The following is a 21,476-nucleotide window of genomic DNA, read 5'->3' as shown; positions in this document are numbered from 1 at the left end:
ATCCAAGCTGAGACCTAGGCCTTTTGCTGTTGAGTCTGTCATTACAGCAATAATAAAACATAAGTGTACAAATCTGCAGCTCTGGAAAAAGGTAAGAGCCCTCTCCAAAATGATCAGTTTCTTTGGTTTTACTATTCATAGGTATGTGTTTGAGTAAAATTAAGTTTTGTTTTATTCTACAAACTACTGACAACATTACTCCCAAATTCCCAAAAATAATATTGTCATTAAAGTATTTATTTGTAGAACTGGTCCAAAAAAAAAAAGGATGCATTGTTTTCAGACCTCAAATAATGCAAAGAAAACTATTTCATATAGATTTTTCCACAACAAAATATTAATGTTATAACTTAGGAATTAATTAATTAAAATTAATATTTGGTGGAATAACCCAGATTTTTTTTATCATGCGTCTTGGCATGCTCTCCACCAGTCTGTCACATTGCTGTTGGGTGACTTTATGCCACTCCTGGCAAAAGGATTCAAGAAGCTCAGCTTTGTTTGATGGCTTGTGACCATCCATCTTCCTTTTGATTTAATTCCAGGGGGTTTCAATGGGGTTCAGGTCTTGATCTGGTGGTCCTCCATCCACACCTTGATTGACCTGGCTGTGTGGCATGGAGCATTGTCCTGCTGGAAAAACCAATTCTCAGAGTTGGGGAACATTGTCAGAACAGAAGGAAGCAGGTGTTCTTCCAGGATAACCTTGTACTTGGCTTGATTCATGAATCCTTCACAAAGACAAATCTGCCCAATTCCAGCCTTGCTGAATCATCCCCAGATCATCACCGATCCTCCACCAAATATCACAGTGGGTGTGAGACACTGTGGCTTGTAGGAGTCTCCAGGTCTCTGTCTAACCATTAGACAACCAGCTGTTGGGCAAAGCTGAAAATTTGACTCTTCAGAGAAGATGACCTTACTCCATTCCTCTACGGTCCAATCCTTATGGTCTTTTGCAAAATTCAGTCTGGTTCTTCTTTGCTTCTCATTGATGAAGGGCTAATTTCTAGCTTTGCACAACTTCAGCCCTTCCCCTAGGAGCCTGTTTGGAACCATCCTCGCTGTGCACTTCACCCCAGCTGCTGTTTGCCATTCTTTATGTAGGTCACTTGATGTCATCCTACGGTTGTTGAGTGACATTCAAATGAGTTGACGGTCATCTCGGTCAGTGGACAGTTGTTTTTTCTCTCTGCCAGTCTGTAGCTTGGTTGTCCCCAATGTCTGTTGCTTGACCTTGTTCTTATGAACCGCCGTCTTTGACATTATAAATCAGGATGGAAGCAACCTGACCCTGTATCCCTCTCCCAGAAAAGCCAGAATTGAACCCTTCATTTCTTCACTCAAAGCTTTTCTTTTCAACTCTGAATAGTTAAGACAAGAGTTCTAGTTTTTGCCATCCAGCTGGTCCTATTGCAAGAGGATAGTGATGACCACAGCAGTGGTTTTTATACTTTTACTTATTAAATGAGATTTGGTTCAGGTAATTACCTAATCAGTGCCTCATTAATTAAAATGAAGTGTGTCTGTGTTGGAATTTAACAGACACCTGGAATGGCATGGCTGCCACACATGTAGAGATGCTAATTTAAGAAAAATTAGGAGTGGTCTCTTAATTTTTTCCAGAGCTGTATATAATAAACACACATTATGAAAAGCAATTATAGTGAACAATAAAAGATAATTTATTGAACATTTAATCTCTTATGGTCGTCAAAACGTATAGCTTAATGTTACTTAACAAATGATGATATGAGTGAGGGGCATTTATAAAAAACAGCAATGGCAATCATTGAACTAAGAAATCCTGTAAATAACAATGTGTCTCAGTCAATAAAAATGCTTATTACAGAGATGACGTATTTCCGTGTCTCTCGGTCAGTCTGACCCTGCCTTACTTCCTTTCTGTGTTAACAGCTAATGTTCTTTTCCTCTAGTTAGCGACATGTCTCATCAGGTTGGGTGTCATCTGGCTCTACGTAATGTGATCTCTGTTGAACTCTATCCACCATGTCCCACCGTGATTCTCCAACTCTGGACTGGATCAGCACTTTCCGCAGACGGACAGCTTGTAACAATACATCATGGATATTTGTATTAAACTTAAAAAAAAAGATCTTAAACTTCAAAAAATGAATAATAATATTGGATGCTACTGGTTCTCGCATGGTTTCTGCCAACATTCAATCAGCTGTAAGCGTTGTGATTCCTATTCCGTCCAGCTCGGTCTGTTCTGTGCGTGTGGGTATGTGGTTTTGCATTCGTGTTCCCCATCTACAGTGAGGCTTCATCAATCATGCTCTGCTTTCAGACACGTTGATAAGCTGCCACGCCGCATCGTTCAGCTGCTGCTCTGCCGGTTTCCAGCCCTGGACAGTTAAACACCGTTATACACATCTGCCTGTAGTGTTGGGGGCCCTAAACCTTCCTTGGTTTATCTTGAGTGGTGGCCCGACACCTCGCAACTAAAACATTTTAGTGCCCACCCTTTTGGCTGTTCGTAGGACTTTGCCATGGGGTAGAGAACATTTTCATCTCTTTTCAGTGAGTATGGTTTTACAAACAGGCATAACTGAGTATATCTTCCCTCTATCCCTGTGTCTTCACAGGGCTCCAACGAGAGAGATCCCCTCACCTCAAAGGCACACCTGGTACAATGTCGGAATGGGTAATTGGGACCATTCCCACTGGGCCACAGGTTGTTGGGTGGGTGACGCGGGGCAGAAAAGCTATTTTATCATGGCTGTACTTGTTGCAGCACAGAGTGGGCCACCGGCCTGACAATTTGCAATTCTGCGGCTCTCTCTCTCTTACATATAGAAACACACAAGTGCTGCCAACTGGGCTGGCACCAAACAAGCAGCCCTCTGACAATCACTTAACTAGACGTAAATACAAGTTTACATTGGAGAGACTGACTGATGTGACTGATAACATGTGACTGATAATATGTTAAAAGATGGAGAAAAAATTGAAAAGGAGAAGCAGAAAAGGCAAGGTTACCAAAGAAAGGCATACAAAATGTGGCCATATTTAATGTAATTTATCATTTTTTATTAGTGCTGTCAAAGTTAACGCTTGCGATTAATTTAAAATACAGAGATTAATGCCGGTAATCTTTTTTAATCGCCATTTACATTTTTGAGCCTCAGTCATTCAGAGCCATTCAGAGTCAATGCTTTTTCCAATATAGGGTATTGTTGGAGATCAGGCATTCGTGGCATGAATACTTGACTCGTGTTTACCCGGCTGTAGTATGAATGCTGCCTAACAATGCATTAGGGGTAAGATGGAGCCCCCCTTAAGAACATTGTCTACTTGCGGACACAAAACAAAGCATATTCTAATAGTTGAATTAACAAACAGCTTGTGTGCTCTGCGTTAATTACAGATCTCCCCTGATTAATGTTCATAGATCAGGTGACCACATTGTCAAACCCCCAAACCGGGACCCTTGTGTAACCGCACGCTAATGTTGGTCGTCATGTGTGCTTGTGGTTGGTAGAGGGGGAGGGGTGCTTTGAACTTTGATGAGAACTGTTGCTTTGCCAGGCAGTTTTACAAAGCTGTTTGTTTGTCTCCGACTTGGATGTGGAAACATTACAGTATTATTATTATTATTGTGGTGACAACCGGGACAATTTGGTAGTGAATGGCGGAAACTGGGACATTTTAGTGTTTTACAAATATTTGTTGGGACCCGGCCCAACCAGCTTGAAATCGGGACAGTCCTGGGCAAACCGGGACAGTCCTGGGCAAATCGGGACAGTCCTGGGCAAATCGGGACAGTCCTGGGCAAATCGGGACAGTCCTGGGCAAACCGGGACAGTCCTGGGCAAACCGGGACAGTCCTGGGCAAACCGGGACAGTCCTGGGCAAATCGGGACAGTCCTGGGCAAATCGGGACAGTCCTGGGCAAATCGGGACAGTCCTGGGCAAATCGGGACAGTCCTGGGCAAACCCGGACGTCTGGTCACCCTACCATAGATAAACATCCCTAGCAACCTGGAATACATTATGCCATTTCTCATTCAAGTAGCCTATTTTATGCATTTGGTTGAATTTGGGAATCATTTAATAAAGACACAAGTAGTTGGTTGTGGTTAACCATCCACCTGGAAAGCTAATATTTACAGGCCCCCACCTGAACCCCATTCTAACCACATACAATACCTTGAAAAGTCTGGGTGTGATGCAGTGTTGGATCCAATGCCTGAGCACCCTGCATCTCTCCAGGTAAGAAGGGCTTATGTGTTTTGTACAGCAGCCTGACGTAATAGTAATTGTACTTGATACATTAATGAAGAGAACAATATGAGTTGGTAGAACGACTGTATGGAACAAGCAACCTTCTATTTAGATTTACATGGGCGCCATATAGAGGCTGCCAGGTATTGTGATAAGTTATGGACTGACATTTAAGGGCTGTGTCAACTTGCATTTATTTAATTCCAAGTCAAGTTTAAAACAAAACACAGTATGTCTTTAACATGATGCCCCGATTTTTAAACAGATAAGTGTGTATTAAGAGCAACATTTGAACACATTCTAAAATCTAAATTAATGGTGATTAACTGCAGAAGATTGAGATTAATCAGTGTTGATTTTTTTAATCGTGACAGCACTACTCTTTATATACAGCTCTGGAAAAAATATAGAGACCACTGCACATTTTTCTTTCCTTTCCAAAAAATTTGAAAAGGAAGGTTTTGAGTGAGGAACAGAAACCGGTGGAGGATCTCCGCTCACTCAAGACGAATGGAGTTTTCAATTCATTAGAGTCAAGCGACTCTCGTCAGAGTAACAAATGGTGACGCTGTTGGTGTCTGAAGCCCATGATACATCTCTGCTGCTCTGAAGGGGACGCTTGAGGACGTGTTGGCCTGATGTCACACCACCGCAAACCGTATAGAAGCCGGTTCATTTGACAATATGTTTGGCTGAAACGAGCTCCTGCCTCTAAATAGTAGATTAGTTAAGTTCAATTCCTCCATTTCAATGAAACACAGTTGCAGGTCTGTGTGTGTTTCACAGAAACGTTTGTTTGGGATTGAAGTCAACGTATTTGAACATGTTCAGAGGACGGGAGATCCGGTTATTAAATGGTTCTTTATAATCCATTATTGTTTCATGACTTTATTTCAAGGTGAAGGTCTGTTTTGCAATGGTTCATAAAGAATGTGTTAAGAAACAGAATATGTTCATTTACTACTAAATATAGTTGACAAAAGAGAAATGCTTCCCTGCTGATCCCGTATATTAGACCTACCACTGTACATCCACAATGATCACCTCCCAATGGTGTAGTGGTAAGTGCATTTGTGTCCAGCTCCAAATGTGGACACATCCGTTCATGTGGACACATCCGTTCACGACAGAACGGATGTGTACAGTTTTACAACAGCTGTAAAAGTACAGAGTTGATAAATATTTCTGAGAAACAAAAATTGTAATGTTGGGATGGATTTGAACTTGGATCAAAGTGTTAATTTTGCACGCCAAAGTAGAGAACGTTCCACCAAAACCACAGGGTCTGCTGGTATTAGCACTGTCCCATATAGTCTCCCATATAGTCTCCCTTGTAGTCTCACATATAGCAACTTTTCCCCTTCCCCTCAGATAATGTTTTAAATACAACAACAGAAGGTTTATTAATGGAACTAAAGTATACTCTGGTGCCAAGCCCTGCTGCCCTGTTCACTTTGAGTGCCCTACGTCGTTACTATAGTTTTGAAGGGGTAGCTACCTGTTAGATGTCTAGAAACTCACCCCCACCATAGTAAGATGCCTGTAAACTCACCCCCACCATAGTAAGATGCCTGTAAACTCACCCCCACCATAGTAAGATGCCTGTAAACTCACCCCCACCATAGTAAGATGCCTGTAAACTCACCCCCACCATAGTAAGATGCCTGTAAACTCACCCTCACCATAGTAAGATGCCTGTAAACTCACCCATCACCATAGTAAGATGCCTGTAAACTCACCCCCACCATAGTAAGATGCCTGGAAACTCACCCATCACCATAGTAAGATGCCTGTAAACTCACCCATCACCATAGTAAGATGCCTGTAAACTCACCCCCACCATAGTAAGATGCCTGTAAACTCACCCCCACCATAGTAAGATGCCTGTAAACTCACCCCCACCATAGTAAGATGCCTGTAAACTCACCCCCACCATAGTAAGGAAAATGGTGGAGGGTGAGTTGGGATCAACTTTAGTTGTCTGACAGGAGATGATTTGGGATTGAACTTTGGTTGTCCAACAGTGAAGAGATTCCAGCAAAACAGCCACCCCGGTGATTTGTTACAAAGGGGAGAACAAGTATTTGATACACTGCTGATTTTGCTGATTTTTCTACTTACAAAGCATGTAGAAGTCAAATTTTTATCATAGGTACTCTTCAACTGTGAGAGACGGAATCTAAAACAAAAATCCAGAAAATCACATTGTATGATTTTTAAGTAATCAATTTGCATTTTATTGCATGACATAAGTATTTGATACATCAGAAAAGCATCATCATCATCATCATCATCTTCTTCTTCCGCTTCATCCGGGGCCGGGTCGCGAGGGCAGCAGTCTAAGCAGAGATGCCCAGACTTCCCTCTCCCCAGACACTTCCTCCAGCTCTTCCGGGGGGACACTGAGGCGTTCCCAGGCCAGCCGGGAGACATAGTCCCTCCAGCGTGTCCTAGGTCTTCCCCGGGGTCTCCTCCTGGTGGGACGGGACCGGAATACCTTCCCAGGAAGGCGTTCCGGAGGCATCCGAAACAGATGCCCAAGCCACCTCAGCTGACCCCTCTCGATGTGGAGGAGCAGCGGCTCTACTCTGAGCTCCTCCCGGGTGACCGAGCTTCTCACCCATCAGAAAAGCAGAACTTAATATTTGGTACAGAAACCTTTGTTTGCAATTAAAGAGATCATATGTTTCCTGTAGTTCTTCTCCAGGTTTGCACACACTGCAGCAGGGATTTTGGCCCACTCCTCCATACAGACCTTCTACAGATCCTTCAGGTTTCGGGGCTGTCGCTGGGCAATACGGACTTTCAGCTCTCTCCAAAGATTTTCTAATGGGTTCAGGTCTGGAGACTGGATAGGCCACTCCAGGACCTTGAGATGCTTCTTACGGAGCCACTCCTTAGCTGCCCTGGCTGTGTGTTTCGGGTCTATGTCATGCTTGAAGACCCAGCCATAACCCATCTTCAATGCTCTTACTGAGGGAAGGAGGTTGTTGGCCAAGATCTCGCGCTACATGGCCCCATCCATCCTCCCCTCAATACGGTGCAGTCGTCCTGTCCCCTTTACAGAAAAGCATCCCCACAGAATGATGTTTCCACCTCCATGCTTCACGTTTGGGATGGTGTTCTTGGGGTTGTACTCATCCTTCTTCTTCCTCCAAACACAGCGAGTGGAGTTTAGACCAAAAAGCTCAATTTTTGTCTCATCAGACCACATGACCTTCTCCCATTCCTCCTTTGGATCATCCAGATGGTCATTGGCAAACTTCAGATGGGCCTGGACATGCGCTGGCTTGAGCAGGGGGACCTTGCGTGCGCTGTAGGATTTTAATCCATGACGGAGTAGTGTGTTACTAATGGTTTTCTTTGAGACTGTGGTCCCAGCTGTCTTCAGGTCATTCACCAGGTCCTGCCGTGTCGTTCTGGGCTGATCCCTCACCTTCCACATGATCATTGATGCCCCACGAGGTGAGATCTTGCATGGAGCCCCAGACCGAGGGAGATTGACCATCATCTTAAACTTCTCTCTGGTCTAGGCCATTTTGGAGAGGTTGGAGTCTGTTAGATTGAGTGTGTGGATAGGTGTCGTTTATACAGGTAACGAGTTCAAACAGGTGCAGTTAATACAGGTAATGAGTGTAGAACAGGAGGGCTTCTTAAAGAAAAACTAACAGGTATGTGTGAGCTGTAATTCTTATTGGTTGGTAGATGATCAAATACTTTTGTCATGCAATAAAATGCAAATTAATTATTTAAAAATCATACAATGTGATTTTCTGGATTTTTGTTTTAGATTCCGTCTCTCACAGTTGAAGTGTACCTATGATAAAAAGACAGACCTCTACATGCTTTGTAAGTAGGAAAACCTGCAAAATCAGCAGTGTATCAAATACTTGTTCACCCCACTGTATAGACCTGGGTAATAATGATGCCACCCCAGTGATTAGTTATAGGCCTGGGTAATAATGATGCCACCCTGGTGATTGGTTATAGGCCTGGGTAATAATGATGCCACCCTGGTGATTAGTTATAGGCCTGGGTAATAATGATGCCACCCTGGTGATTGGTTATAGGCCTGGGTAATAATGATGCCACCCTGGTGATTGGTTACAGGCCTGGGTAATAATGATGTCGTCCAACTAGTTAAATGCTTTCCTGGCTTGAATCGCGGTGCACAGCTGCCCGCTGCAGAAATCCCTTTGAAATGAATGGGAGGTGGCCGTGTGGCTTTGGCAGGTGTATTTTGTAGCTGGCAGGGGCGCAGACTGTCAGTTACCTGTCATCTGAAGTCCAGCCTCCTGAAACAGCTCTCTAAGGTGCTGGACCCGGGAAGAACTAAGGAAACATGTTTACCTGTAAGCTATTTAAAAAAGTTTAACTGGTTAAAGGATCATTGATCAAAGTTAAAAATGACATTTGTTTCCTAACCCTATTGACAAGGCATGACAACCATTCTGCCAGGTGTCATTTTCTTCACATGAACTACCCCTTTAAGGTGAGAGGCCATCCGCATTAGACTTCGGCTGGATGGGCTGTCAGTGGGATGCTGTTCAGCACGGTCCTCTCTAAGACCCATTTTGATGAGATTGTGGCAAGGATTCAATGAATTTCGCAAAGTGGTATCGCGTTTTTCCTATACTTAAAGAAGTCTGTTTCATGCCCAGCAGCATTTCCCAGAAGGAGAGAGTTATCACATGCTTTAGAAACTGCCTGTCCTATGGCATGGGAGTTTTGGCAGGGAAGTCTTACAGTGCACACAATACAGACACTTTCAAAATCAGCAGGCGAAAGAAATGCTGTTCAAATCAAGCACACCTCCCAAATTGCTACTGGAAAAGCAACTGCCAGCTATAGAATGATGGACTGACTTTATATTCATCATCTGCTCTCGGGACCCTACTGCTGTTGCTGATTTACGTGTGGCTTTGTGATTTACAGGAGTCTGGACTTGATGCAGAAATGAATGTACAGAAAACCTGAGTGAGATGCTAGCTAGTGTACACAGACTTCTATTTTCCCCTGTCAAGGATAAAAATGCATTGCAAATTAGATATGTTTGTGAAATCTGCAATTGCTAGTGTGCATTGTGGCCTCGGTTATGTGTTAGCCAAATAGCCAAATCACAGTTTTATGGCAGATTTATATTAGCAGTTTGTTGTGCTTTATCAAGCACTCAATCACAGATCACATGCATTGGAATGCCTACAGTTGAGAATAATATCCATTAAAGTTTGAATACAAAATACCACATAGGTCAATTAACTCTGTTCTCATTCTCATCTGCATCTCTTTTCTTCTGTCACTCTTTCTCCCCCGATCTCAATCCTTTTTTCTTTTTCAGAAAAAAACCAACAGAAAGATGTATCAGTGCTACATTTGACCGGAAAATATGGAATAACAGAAAAATACATGGAAGCTTAATGGCATTAGCATTAACCATAGACCGGAGGACAAAGTCAACAATGGAGTAGATGATTTTCTTTGAAGCACCTCAACAGCTGGATCTTTTTTTCAAACAATCAGACAGACAGTGGCTGCATTAAAATCCCTCAACCAAACTGGTTTGTGAGTGCTGATATTAAAGATGATTTGATCTGATTTGAACAACTGAATGCCCTTTCAGCAGCTCCTCTTCATAGGAATCACTGTCTTGCTGTCTAGTGGGAAGCGGAACGGGTGGAAGTCTGTGGAGATTTCCAACACATTTCTTCAATCCAAAGAACAAAGAAATAAAGAAGGCTGGAAGAAAAGAGCAACAAAACCTCAGACATTTGAACGTTATAAACGCTGAGAAATTGAACAACAGTTAAATGCAAATGGAGAAAGTAGAAATGTTCTATTTGAACAGCCGTTTCTTTGTAGAAAATAACTGAAAAAGTATAATGAATCCCTCGGCTCTGGGATGTGGAGTTAGAAGGAGGTTGCTGTGTGACTGATGCCCCCCTATGTAGATCTTTATCGTACACTGGGTGTCTTGTCCAGGATTGTTGTTATTGATGTGAAAAAAACTCCGAAAATAGTTACAGTAACCTTTACAGTAACCTTGCTCCTACTCCCCACATCCTTCTATCGCGTGTGACCTCCCTTCCTCAGGTTACTTAGTATTGAGTTGGTCAATCTGGCTCATAGTGCCTCTGGTTCAGGAGAGTTCAAATCGGTTTGTCTGGGTAGACACATGTGGGTGTATGCACTTTATCTCCCCAAAAGGCCATGTATTTTGTCTACTGGATTGTTGTTACTGATGGCAGAAAAAACATTTTAAACAAAATGACTTCCACACTCAGACAGGCAATTCAAGTGCTGAAAACAAATGGGAACATTTTACAGCATCTCCTTTCCACAGCTCGGATGTCCAGACCTGGAGAGACCCAAACCTATGGCCCACAGGCGAAACTCAATATTCTTTATTGACCTCAGCAAATGAAAACTGTATTAAAAAAAATCTAAACTGTATAGTAATGATAGAGGCCCTATAATCATACAGTTTGTTGAATGTGTCTAGCCTGCTAATATCCCTAAAATAAAAGCCAGAGACACATTTTGGTTGGACCTAGCAATTGACAAACACTCCCTTTTCCCTCCTCCACTTGTTGCCATGTAGAATACTTTGGCATCGGCTTCAAGCTCTGAAAAACATGAAATGGAAAGGCTGGAGTGTTTGCTCTCCTCAGCTTAGAGGTACATCTGGAGAGCTCTAAAGAGTCTGGAGCAGGTGTTTCAAACAAAGTGCATTCAGAACGTGCACAGATCCCCTTCACTTTTTCCACATTTTCTAACTTTAGAGAATTATCCAAAAATGTATTAAATTCATATTTTTTTCTCATCAATCAACAAACAATATCCTATAATGACCAAGCAAAATCAGGTTTTTAGACATTTTTGCAAAGAAACTAAACCCCAGAGATATCACATTTAAAACATATTTGGAGAGTTTCTCTCATTCTTCTCTACAGATCCTCTGAAGCTCTGTTGGGTTGGCTGCCATTTTCAGGTCCACAGATGTCTGGGCTCTGCCCGGGCCACTTAAGGACATTCACAGAGTTGTCTTGAAGCCACTCCTGCATTGTCTTGGCTGTGTTCGTAGGGTCGTTGTCCTGGTGGAAGGTGAACCTTGACCCCAGTCTGAGGTTCTGAGTGCTCTGGAAGATGTTTCATCAAGGATCTGTCTGCTCTTTCTTTGTTCATCTCTCCCTCAATACTGACTAGTCTCACCATCCTTGCCACTGAAAAACATCCCCACAGCAATAAGCTGCCATTTCCATGCTTCACTGCAGGGATGGTATTGGCCATGCGATTGGCCGAGGGCCTGATTTCCTCCAGGTGTGATGCTTGGCATTCAGGCCAAAGAGTTCAATCATGGTTACACCAGACCATTGTTTCCCGTGGCCTGAGAATCCTCATAGGCAACTCCAAGCTGGCTGTCATATGCTTTTTTAGATGAGTGGCTTCTATCTGGCCACTCTGTCATAAAGGTGGTGTGCTGCAGAGATGGCTGTCAGAGTGAATATCTGGTTCTTGGTCACCTCCTTGACAAAGGCCATTTCGCCTTGATTGGTGGACAGCTCTAGGAATCTCTGTTGATGCTTCTTCCATGTAAGAATGACCGAGGCCACTGACTTCATTGGGACATTTCTCTGTTTTTTTCCCCCTGTTCTGTGCCTCTACACAATCCTGTCTGAGTTTAACGGGCATGTAATGACAACAGTGGGACTTTTCCAATCAACTGAATTTACCACAGGTGGAGTTCAATCAAGTTGTAGAAACATATCAAGGATGATCAATTGAAACATCCATCTTAACAAAATGTTTAGTGTTATAACAAAAGGTCTGAATACTTATGTCAATGTGATATTTCAGTTTTTTTTGTTTTGTTAAATGTGTGCTAGACAGCAGAAGGACGTTTTTTTTTCATCAGGCTGCAAGTGCAGAACATTTCTTTTTTCGGGCCTGAACAGGACTTGCTCTCCCATATTAGTGGGAAGGTTAAGAGTCAAGGGGTGACAGAATGAAAAGCTTGGCTAGGGAAGCATAGCCTGAAGTAATGGGTGGGCAGTTCTGCTTGCTGCTCAGTAGGCAGTAGAGTTCTTCAACTGGAAACCAGTTTAGTGACAAGCATAAAGCTGTCTGGCTGTGACTGGCTGCCATGTTCTGGATACATTGGCAGGGTTTGATGGCACAGTCATGTATGTTGCAGTGGTCCAGACTTGAGATGGCAAGTGCTTGGATTGGGAAATGCACCACTTTCTGTGTGAGGTGAGATTTTACTCTGTGAATATACAACCCATTTCCAAAAAAGCTGGGATGCTACTTATAAAAACAGAATGATGTGCAAATAATCTATTCTTACATTTAATTACAAATAGTACAACGACAACATACCCAATGTTGAAACTGAGAAATGTTAATGTTTTTGGAAAATACATAACCATTTTTTATTTTGATGCCACACATGTCAAAAAAGTTTGGACAATGGCATGTTTACCACTGTGTTGCATCACCTCTTCTGTAAACAACACTCTGTAAGCATTTCGGAACTGAGGAGATCAATTGCTGTATTTTTGAAAGTGAAATGTTGTCCCATTTTTGCCTGATATAGGCAGGCCAGTTTAGCACCCAGACTCTTTTACTACAGAGCCAAGCTGTTGTGATACTTGCAGAAGGTTGTTTGGCATTGTCCTGCTGAATCGTGTCTGTTTTTAATGCAGTGAGTCCACAGTGATGGGCAGACTTTCAAGCAAAAATGTATTTCAGGCATGCAGAGCCAAGTGTGTTAATGCATAGAGAAATGGACAGGGCCTAAAGCAGAGCTCTGGGGGACACCAGTAGTGAAAGCCAGTGGAGCAGATAGATCCTCTCCATGTCATCTGTTCAACGCAGCTGATCAGCTATAATGCAATCCATATGTGTAGAGTTTAAGAGAAGATAGTCAGCTTAGACTGTTGAAGGGCCTCGGTGACACAGAAAGAATAAAGGATCCCGAAAATGTGTTGTTTAAGAAACTCCAACCAGATTAAAGCAACAACACATTATTTTGAATCAGACAATCAAATTCAAATATAAAATCTTACACTAATATCTAACCTTCTTTACTGGTTAGTTATTCAAATGCAATGGGTTGGGTTGGGGTTGGGATGGGGTTGGGTTGGGGTTGGGGTTGGGTTGGGGTTGGGATGGGTTGGGGTTGGGTTGGGGTTGGGGTAGGGTTGGGGTTGGGTTGGGGTTGGGTTGGGGTTGGGATGGGGTTGGGGTTGGGGTTGGGGTTGGGTTGGGGTTGGGGTTGGGGTTGGGGTTGGGGTTGGGTTGGGGTTGGGTTGGGGTTGGGGTTGGGTTGGGGTTGGGTTGGGGAGATGGCTCTGAGAGATCTGGTCAGAGACATCCCTGTGTTATGGAAAGAAAATACAGAGAGATATGAGAATGATAAGTGAGAATGATTGGAGGAGAGAAAAAGAAAATGAGAAGAAATAACGATGAGAAACATGGAGGTTGTTTTGAGATCAGTTGATAAGCAGCATCTAGTATAGATGAGGTCCAGTACACTGCCTGCCTTGTGAGTGGGAGGGAAATAGGAAATGCTACGGTCAATAGAGGAAGGGAGTGGAAATAGAGGTGTAAAGAAAAGAACTGAATGAATCAAACACTGAGAGCTAATTACATCAACTGCACTAGCTAGCAAAATACAGAACTAGACAAGAATAACAACAATCAGCTAGCAGCAAATTATGAGCGGACAGAATTTCAGTTTAAGTAGGTTACTAGAAAGCCAGACAGCACTTCACGAAGATAGGTGTAAGAAAACAGTACTCTAGCTATGAATGCAATAACTTTTCAATGCGCCCCCTCTACCCGCTACAGATAGTAGCTCCAGGAGCTAAATTACATCCCTGGGTATCCGAGCGTTTTTACAGGCCCTTGACACTCAAGAGAGAAGCACTTTTCTGATCTCTGAGAATGTTTGCTCTCAGCTCAGATCTACCCCTGAGATGCATGGGGGAACACCGTTCCATCTTTTGTTGTGGCTGAAACATTTTGTGTTGTCAGTACACATCTGAGAGAAGCACTGAACAGCCCTTTTAGTTCTGTCTGATGTTTCATGTCCTCGGCATACATTCGATGCAAACACTGGAGTGCACCTTTTGTTGTTTCTGAAATGTTTTCTCTCAGCTTGGATGTACATCTGAGAGAAACACAAGGGGGCAACATCCTTGCTTTTCTGCAGGTATAAAGGTTTCCTGACTTTTAAAAACTTTGGACAAGGGCACAACTACACATCTCTCATGGACTGAAACCTTACAGAAGCACCTGAGGAAAGCACTCAGGTGCTTGCATCTTTTGTTGAAGTATTTGTTTTGTATTCGTCCTATTTGTGATGACGATGCCTGAATTTAATGAGGATATTTTCTGAATAGACAAGATGGCGTGTATTTAATAAGTCTGCGTGCAGTTGTTGAAAACCCCTGTCTCATCACAACAGTCCTCAGTATCAGCCAGAAACAGTTTCTCACCGCTGGACTGGCCTCAGTCTGCAGAAGAAAACCTGCTGCTCTGGACTGTGCTGACCACTCTGTTTCCCATTCCACGTATCAGCATGCTACCACTGGCAAAGACATTTTCACCTTTCCTGTAAAGTGAGGTTACAAGTTCTAAAAACAAAATACAACCTAATGTAGCACTCGATTACCCCACAAACCATGATCTGTACTGTATTTCATACTGAGATAAATGTAATGGTGTTTTTTTCTCTTCTAGTTGTCAGGCAACAGGGGTTTGAGCCTCAGCTTGGCTGACAGTCTGTTCTCTTTCACTCTACATTCCTGTCTTGCTATCCTCTGTTTCCTAATATCCTTTAAATAAAAATATTAAAATAAGGAAAAAAGTAAATGTGTGAAAAAATTTTGCTGAATAATTAACTGACAACGTTGTCTACCAAAATTATTTTTTCATTGAAAATAAAATGTTTTGTCTACATAAACATGATGTCTAAGTTAAATGAGGCAGCTTCCTGCCCCTGGAATCCTACTCTGAAAATGTGACACGCTGGTAGTTAAGCAGTTAATCCAGCCAATCTTTAGCCAATCGCCTTTGATGAGGCAGGGTGTGGCTGGCTCCATTTGTGTAAATGTGCATACTGCCTTGAGGTTGCATAAGTCAGCGATAAGGAGCGAAGAAAAATACATTTCAGACAGAAGCTACAATGGCAGATAGAGATGATAACAAAATGCCAAGTCCTCTGTTGCCTACAACACCATACACATCAAAAGAAGCAAAGCAAAGAAATATTTCGGAGAGAAGGGTTATTCGCAGAGACAGAGCTTTAATGGGTGCGATGGGTGTGCAGCACCCATGGCAGCCAATCACAGGGGCCCACAATAAGTTTATCTTACGGCTGAAAACATTTACGCAAGCAGAATACATTAGAATTTTTTGCTAGAGACCTTAATGTTTAGTTGACATTGAAGTAACAAATAAACATTTATATTTGTTTTATTATTCCATAAAACATTTGTATGATCGACCGTGGGGGTGTAACCAGTGTTGCCAGATGCAGAGGTTTCCAGATAGGAAATACATATACGTCATACATATAGATAGAGAACTCTGATGCCTGTGACTTGAGACCTTTCTTTTGCGGACCTATGTAGGAGAAGACATTCTTTGATGACAGAGTCAAACGGTCCTAAGCCACGCCTCAGCTGTGGCTCACAGAAACAGCAAACGTACTCAATTGTTGAAGAAAATACGATAGAAGAAAATATTTTTGAGTCATTTCAAAGAAAACAGCCATTCAGATAGTGGCGGAATAAAATACTACTCACTACTCACAATGTTTCAAGACCGCGGAAAGTATACTCTTTCAGAAAGAAAAAAGTTCGATGTCCAGCATGCAAAAATAAAGAAATGCACCACGACAAGAAATGTCATGTACCCAGTACTTCCAGTTGCAACACCATTGCCTTGGTTTTTACCAAACAATCAGTGATCTAAAGTTGAAATAATAGTTCACACTTTGTATTCAAAATGATATGAACGAGATAGCAACAAAAAGCAAGCTTAAGATGAAAACAAAAAGTCCACTCACCATTATGATTATCATTTAAAGTTTATTCTCCTGTCCTTCTTTATGAAATAGATAATGCAGGTTCATGTAGCTTGTCTTTTCAATTTAAATCTTAAAGTTTTTTTTTTTATTGAGATCAAAGCCAGGGCTGACAGCCGGGCCATCGCCATCATTGCAAAAAGCTAGCCAGCTAGCTAGGCTCATGTGTGAGAAAACAAGATAAGGCTCGCTATTGGCTCTGAATTAGTGATGTATACATGAGCCCTCTAGGGGGCCTTGAAGCATCTTACAATTGTTCCACCTATTACAATGGGTATAGAAAATAATCACGCTCCTTTAAAATAATCACATTTTGTTGCTTTGCAGACTGAAATTAAGACAGACACAGTTTTGTTTCATTCAGCTGTATTTACTCAGTGCAACTTATAACATCCAAGTGAAAGATACAACACCAACATGTCATAAAAAAATAAAAAAACATAATCACTGAGTTGGTATTTTGTTGAACCACCTTTTGCTTTAATTACAGCCTTTAGTCTGTTGGGATATGTCTCTACTAACTTAGCACATCTAGACTTTGCAATATTTGACCACTCTTCTTTGCAGAACTGCTCAAGTTCAGTTAAATTTGATGGTGACCATTTGTGAACTGCTGTCTTCAAGTCATTCCACAAATGCTCAATGGGGTTTAAGTCCAGGCTCTGACTAGGCCATGCAAGGACATTCACCTTTTTCTCCTTCAACCACTGTGTGGTCAGTTATGCTGTGTGCTTTGGGTCTTTGTCATGTTGGAAGGTAAGTCTTCTTCCCATTGACAACTTTCTGGAAGAGAACAGCAGATTTTCCTCAAGAATTTGACAGTATTTTGCCCCATCCATTTTTCCTTCTATCCTGACAAGTGCTCCAGTCCCTGCTGCAGAGAAACAACCCCATAACATGATATTACCACCTCCATGCTTTACTGTAGGAATGGTGTTATTTGGATGGTGAGCTGTATTGGATTTTCGCCAGACATATTGTTTGGCGCTGAGGCCAAATAATTCAATTTTAGTCTCATCTGACCATAACACCTTTTTCCACGTGGCCTTAGAATCTTCAAAGCTCAGTCGTGACTGCATGTCGCCTTTCTTGAAGAGTGGCTTTTTTCTTGCAACCCTCCCATACAAGCAACATTTGTGGAGAATTTGTTATATTGTTGTCACATGCACACAATGACCACTCTTTGTCAGTAATTCCTGCAACTGCTTCAGAGTTGCTGTAGGCCTCTTGGTAGCCTCTCTGACCAGTTTCCTCCTGGCTCTTTCATTCAGTTTGGAGCGACGTCCTGACCCAGGGAGGGTCTGTGTTGTACCAAATACCTTCCACTTCTTAATAATAGACTTCACTGTGCTTCTAGGCACTGATAAAGTCTTTTTTTTTTTTATCCATCTCCTGACTTGTGCCTGTCAACAACTTTATCCCAGAGCTTTTTTGACAATGCTTTGACACCCATAGTTGATTGTTTTCTTCAGTTGCACTACCAAGGACTGAAATGCTTCAGGAAAAGCTTGTTTCATGCTGAGCAAATCAAAATGACCACAGCTGATCACAGTTGAAAGTCAATTGGCTTTGTGTGCTATTTTTTTGCTCTAGCACTCACACACTTGATTCACACCTGAATTTTAAGATCATTACAATTAAGACAAAAAATGATAATATACAAAAATACAGCTCTGGAAAAAATTTAAAGACCACGGCACCTTTTTCTTTCCTTTCCAAAAAAGTTAAAAAGGAAGGTTTTGAGTGAGGGACAGAGGGGTTAAAATTAAGAGATCACTGCAAATTGAACGCTTCGGTTCCTCACCCAAAACTTTCCTTTTCAACCTTTTTCAAAAGTAAAAATTTGCAGTGTTCTATACATTTTCTCCGGAGCTGCATATACAGATTTGTATCTATCCTTCGGGTGTAGAGGCCCCTGACAATTCCCTACTTTTAAAAGGGATTAAGTTTGACTCTGATTTCGTGCTTTTTCTTCTAGAGAGGTAAATTGATTTATTCACATTATTATACAAATTGTTTAGCTTCATCTTTTGAACAGCCAACTATAGGTACTGTAGCTCCCATTACTTCTAAGATAACACTAGCTTAGTGAGTTACCCAATCAAAAATGTTAAGTTGGACATAGAGTTAGCGCTTTCTTTCTGGACAGGAAAAATATGTTGTGCATTATTATACAGGTTGTTTCGCTTGATATCGTTTTACACTTGTCAACTGTAGCTCCCAGTGGAAGCAGCTAGGCTAGCTATCATTTCCAGTATTATATACGTAGCTTAATTCCCTATCTAGCTAGCATGTAACAAATGTGTGTAATGTGATTTGTAGTTATGGGAAAGACCTTACTACATCGACTCCAAGGAGCACTGTTTGCCAGTCCTTCCGTTATCTGGCACTGGTGTGGTGTCACTTTCTGATCGGTGGCTATGCTACACTCAGTTGTGTAACTGGCTAGTCTAACTTAACCCAATTAAAATAAAATATATATTTGCCTAAAGAAACATATAACTAGATAGCTAACGTTGCCATTGTATTTAGCTGGTTCTATGTTGATACATTTTCGGTTTGCTGTCTAAAAATTGCATCAGATCACCTGTATGCACATTCATGTGATTAGAAAGGAGACACCCAGCTGTCAATCAAACTCGGGCAGGAGGGAAGGTGGAGTAGAGAGAAGAATTGGAGGAGCTGTTTGTCACATTTGAATCATTTTCAGAACCTATTGTACCTAGTCCAGCTTTAATTCACAGAAAAATGAACGTGTAGGTACCATGAATTTGTCGCATTTGTGGAACAATTCCCATGTCATGTTGATATAATCAAAATAGTTTTTTTAAGGTTTGTAATCTTTTTCCATTGATTTGGACATGCTATGCCGAAAATGCTAATATTGGAACAAGGACTTGAATAACCATTTGTAATCACTGCCAGTCAGAGAAAGAAAATGAAAGCATGGATTGGTGTCAAACCTTGTCAATTGCCTGTTTACAGGGTAAAAACAACACTATTAAATAATGGTAGTAAAAAGTTCTGGTGTATCTTAAATTAGAAGGCCGTTATTCCAATGCCAAATAACATCTTTTAATGGTTCAGACAGCCCAGCACATTAGCGGCAAGGGTGTATTCTGTTATTCTGTGTAAAGAAAGTGTCTTACATTCGACATATAGTTAACTAAAACAAAAGTTAACTAGCTTATGTTTTACCGATTAGCTCTTTCTTCATTTTGTAGGTGCAGTGACGTGTGTATGTACAGTTTTTCCTTTTTCGTGAAAATAGGCTACATTACTTTGCAAATAATAATGGAGAAAAAAGATTACGCAAATGAGTACAGGCTTACATGAAATGCTTTTGTTGTTATCCGAACATTATTCCTGTTATCAGTAACTTGCTTGCATGTCACGTTTGCTTCCACCTGCTGGAAAGACTCAACACATGTCTATGTCTGTAATTGACTGACACAAATGGTTGGCAGATCCCTTTGAGATCATTGAGGTCCAGGTTTTCCCGATGAACATTTATAGTTTATTATTCAGTCAATGTTAATGACAATCTTACAGTATAGGGGTATAAGTCAGAGAATAAACGTCCTCTACCGCATTGACTTGGTCCCTTGTTCACCCAGCAATTACTCCCCCTGAGTGGCATGTGCATTGGCAGTTACCATTACCTGCCAATCAGGAGAAACTCTGATCTAGCGAGAACGATAACTCGATGTGGAACAGAAAAGGGTAAACAAGGAAAAATGACATTCAGATCCTTTGCAGTTATTGGTGAGGACATTTGAAATGTCTCTAACATTGGTGGGGACATGTCCCCACTTTTCCACCCTAAATCTACGCCTTTGGTAGGCCGGGCTTATAAACCATGAGAAAAAATGTGTTTGACCAAATGCGATAGAACTTTACTACTTTCAGCAGGCCATTAGAGATTGGAAACCTTTCTACAATGCTCCAGCCCTCAAAGTGTTCCCAAGTTCATAATCTTCCCAAGTTCTCCCATGTCACCTAGCCCCTTTGCACACTTCACTGGCTTCCAATTAAAGTTTGCATCCACTACAAGACCCTGACACATGCCTATGGAGCAGTGAGGGAAATGCCCCTCCTTTCCCTGATTACATTTGCATTTTAGTCAACGAATAAACTACACTCAATTCAGAGCAATTTACAGTAGTGATTGCATACATTTCCAACCTGGTCCCGCATGGGAATCAAACCCATGGCCACTGGCGTTGCAATTAGTGGTGCTGTACATCCTTGGTGGTCTAAAACCTTTCATTGCGTGTACACTGCCTGATTAAGTAATCCTAGCTACACAAACATCAAACACATACATTTGTCTAAAGTAATCCAATCATGTAGTAAAACTAATATTTTGCACCCACTACTGAAATCATTGTAACATTTACAAAAAAAATCAGGCTTCCTGTCAAAACTTAAACTGGATTCCAATAGGAATTATGTATTCCTTTGCAAGCCAATGCATTGTCGGTAGCTTTGTGAAATTCTTGGTTTGGGTTCCCGGGTTTTCCAGAAATCTCAGCAGAAGCTATGATTTCATTATTGCTGTCATATTCATTATTGTCAGTATCCTAAAAGTTATGAAAGTTTTTTTACCATGCCTTTCTGGCCACTGTGCTAGGATTTCCATCTGACTGCACAGTGCATTTGAGGACATCTGAAATTAATAGTCCATGAGTTGAGCTGGGTTACAAGACTTCAAAACAAGGACTTCTGAATATACTAAGTATTTACAGTTTTTTTATAGTAGTCGTTAAGGAATTAAATTAATAGAAAATGACTGTGTTCAATAATCATGTCTCTGTCACTAACAAATACAGTAATGGGTGGTAACTCTAGAGTTAACTTAAAAAGGGCAGTGCATATTATTATATTGTAGATGTGGCTTAGTAACTGCCTTAATCTTTTGAGTTCTGGGAATTTATTCAGGTTTCAGCTATTCTGGTTTACAGTGCATTCAAATCCCAGAATACCTAGATTTCTCAAAACCACAGGAGTGGGGTGAATGGAAAAGTAAGGTTTGATATCTTTATGAGAGAACCAGGTGAACGTGCTAGTTTATAGTATGGGCGATAAGGCTGATGATGTGCTATGAGGACACTGATGAGGACAGGTGGGAATATGC

Source organism: Esox lucius, chromosome 11 (genome assembly GCF_011004845.1).
Source record: "Esox lucius isolate fEsoLuc1 chromosome 11, fEsoLuc1.pri, whole genome shotgun sequence".
NCBI lineage: Eukaryota > Metazoa > Chordata > Actinopteri > Esociformes > Esocidae > Esox > Esox lucius.
This window is presented reverse-complemented; position numbering follows the sequence as displayed.